This window comes from Canis aureus, chromosome 29 (genome assembly GCF_053574225.1).
Source record: "Canis aureus isolate CA01 chromosome 29, VMU_Caureus_v.1.0, whole genome shotgun sequence".
Classification (NCBI taxonomy): Eukaryota; Metazoa; Chordata; class Mammalia; order Carnivora; family Canidae; genus Canis; species Canis aureus.
In genome coordinates this window covers 32,266,135-32,269,220 of record NC_135639.1, presented here as the reverse complement: position 1 = coordinate 32,269,220, position 3,086 = coordinate 32,266,135, and positions in this window count along the sequence as shown.

Below are 3,086 nucleotides of genomic sequence, written 5' to 3'. Positions count from 1 at the left end.
TAAGAAGGCCTTCTCCACAGTTGCTTGGGAAGGCCAGGCCCCCAGTGCTGCCCTGTTTTTTTGGAAGCCCATTTAGTCCTTGGAAGGACTGGCTGGAATGGTTGAGGTCAGGGAAGTGGGGAAGGATATAGGTCACATGAAGTCTGATCCCAGACCAGGGGTGTCCTGCAGGAACAGGGTTCCAGACAAGGAGAGTCCAACAGGCCTCACCAGTCAGCTCACTCCAAGGAAACCATTAGAGCTAAACAATGGCCCATTTCTCCTGCAGGGTCAGCAGGTAAAACTCAAAGGTGGCCAAAAAACCAAGGGCACAGGTTAACACCCCAAACTCAGTCTGACCAAGGAATCTCACAGGGAGGCCATTCTAGGGTTCCAGAGAACCTGTGGATAATCTGAAGTAGTTTAACTCTCTCCTTGAGAACAAGGGCTGGAGCAACATATGCCAGCTCCAGTGCCCAGCAGAGTGGAAATTCAGTATTTGCTAAGTAATAGAATGATAGTTCTACTTCCTCCTCCTCATGCTTCTGATCTTAGCTTAGATATTATCTCCTCTGGAGAACAGGTAACATTGAGAATCTCAGTCTGGACCAAGAGAGGGGCCTGAGAATCATCCCAGAGATGGTCGAGTATGAGATGTGTGAGAACAGAACTGAGGTCTAGGAATGGGAGTTTTAGGCATAAGGCTAGAGCACAGTGGCCTTGAAAGCCAAGCTCATGATTTCCAAATTTTTTTAAAGATTTTATTTATTTATTCATGAAAGACAGACAGATAGAGAGAGAGAGAGAGGCAGAGACATAGGCTGAGGGAGAAACAGGCTCCATGCAGGGAGCCCAATGTGGGACTCGATCCCAGGACTCCAGGATCACAGCCTGACCCGAAGGCAGATGCTTAACCACTGAGCCACCCAGGCATCCCCGTGATTTTCAATTTTATCTAACAGCCAGTGAGGAGTCACCAAAAATTTTTAAATAAGGGAGTGGTGAGACAGGTGGCATGGTGCCACCTATCTGGTGGCAGCAGTGAGATGAATTAGTGCCAAGAAAGGCCAGAGACAGAACAACAGATGGGAAGTGACTGCAATAGTCCAGCTCTGAAGTAATAAGAACTAGAACTAGGGAGGTGACCATGGGAATGGAAAGAAAGAGACACTTCATTCATTGACTCATTCATTCATCAACAAGTATTTATTAATCACTGAGAGCCAGATACTGTACTAGATCTAGTCACCAAACTCATAAAGGAAGATATGGCAAGACTTGTCACCTGCTGGGATACAAGTGACTGTCTGCTACACAGAGAGCAACCAAAGATGATCCCCTAGATGATGAGGATCATCATGGTGCCGGTAAGAGAAACAGAGAAATCAGAAGACCTAACTTGGGCATCTGAGAAGTAAATTCTGAATTTAGGGGCACCTGGGTGCCCCACCTGTCTCTCATGAATGTATAAATAAAATCATTTTTAAAAAATCTGAATTTAGTTTGGTGATACAGTAGGACAGGAAGATGAAACAATCCAGTAGGCAAATAGAAATGTGGGATTTGAGCTGCAGAGGGTAGTGAAGGCCAGCTGGACACAGGGCTGCCTCTGTGAGGAGCAAGGCCACAAACCTGCAGGGATCACCATGACTTAGGAAGGTCTGAACCCCCCTACCTGAACTACATTCCAGGCTCTGAGCAGAGAAAGAACAGGATAGACCTGGTATAAACCTGCCACCTCCCTCCTGTCATTCCTGACACTACGGCCCCACCACGTACCTTGAGATGAGTTTTCAGAAGTTGATTATTTAAATCCTCAAATCAGACTCCCGTTTCACCTCTGGCTTGAATAGTGCTCCTCCCCCTCCCGGCTAGGAAAGGGTGTGCTGCAGCCAGATGGTAAACTGGGAGCAGAAATAAAATCTCTTCAGATGTAGCAAGTATATTTATATCCAATCCTATAATATCGCTGCAGGCATAATTATAGCCAATCCTCTAATTGCGATGCGGATATCAGACACCAAAAAACAACCAAATGTGCTACAGAGTCCAGGGAGATAGGGCTATTGGGATGGGGGCTGCTGGGCCAGCTGCTGCCCTGTGAGATGAATGGATGAAAACAGGGCAGGGCGGTTTACAGATTACCAGGGGCTCTGCCTCCAGAGGTGGGAGGGGGTAATGATTCCAGAGGACATGCAGCTCATGTTCCTGTTTCAGTAATGCAGCATGTTTTTAGCCTTATTTCTTTTTTAAAAAAAAATATAAAATCAATGCTTATTCACTGTATAAGGTTAGGAAAATGAAAAATTATCCATAATCCACAATCCAAAAACAGCACTGTTTAACTTTTATATTTGTCATTGCAGCATTGTATTTTGAATGTATGTGTTTTGTATTAGACTGTAAATAATATGTTATGTCTTGTTTTTCTCACTTAATATCGTGAGTGCTTTCCTTTATTATTAAGATATATTCCCAAGCATTATTTTAAAACCTCTTATTGTGACATATTCATTCACATGATGGAATACTATACAGCAGTTAAAATGGATAACCTAGAACTTCACATATATACAAATAGTTCTTTTTTTAGATTTTTTCTTTTTTTTAAAGATTTTATTTATTTATTCATGAGAGACACAGAGAGAAAGAGAGGCAGAGACACAGGCAGAGGGAGAAACAGACTCCATGCAGGGACCCTGATGTGGGATTCGATCCCGGGTCTCCAGGATCACACCCTGGGCCGAAGGCAGGCACTAAACCACTGAGCCACCCAAGGATCCCCTTTATTTTCATTTTTAAAAGACTTTATTTATTTGACAGAGAGAGAGAGAGAGAGTGCAAGCATAAGCAGGGGGGAGTGGCAGACGGAGGGAAGGGGAGAAGTGGACGCCCCACTGAGTAGGGAGCCAGATGTGGAGCTCAGTCCCAAGACCCTGGTATCATGACCTGAGCTGAAGGCAGATGCTTAACCGACCAAGCCACCCAGGTGCCCATATAAACAAATTATTCTTGATATAAGATTAATAAAAAGGTAATATTCACAAATATAACCGTATATCATTTATGTTATATATTGTTAATGTTGACAAACATGTAAAAGGTCC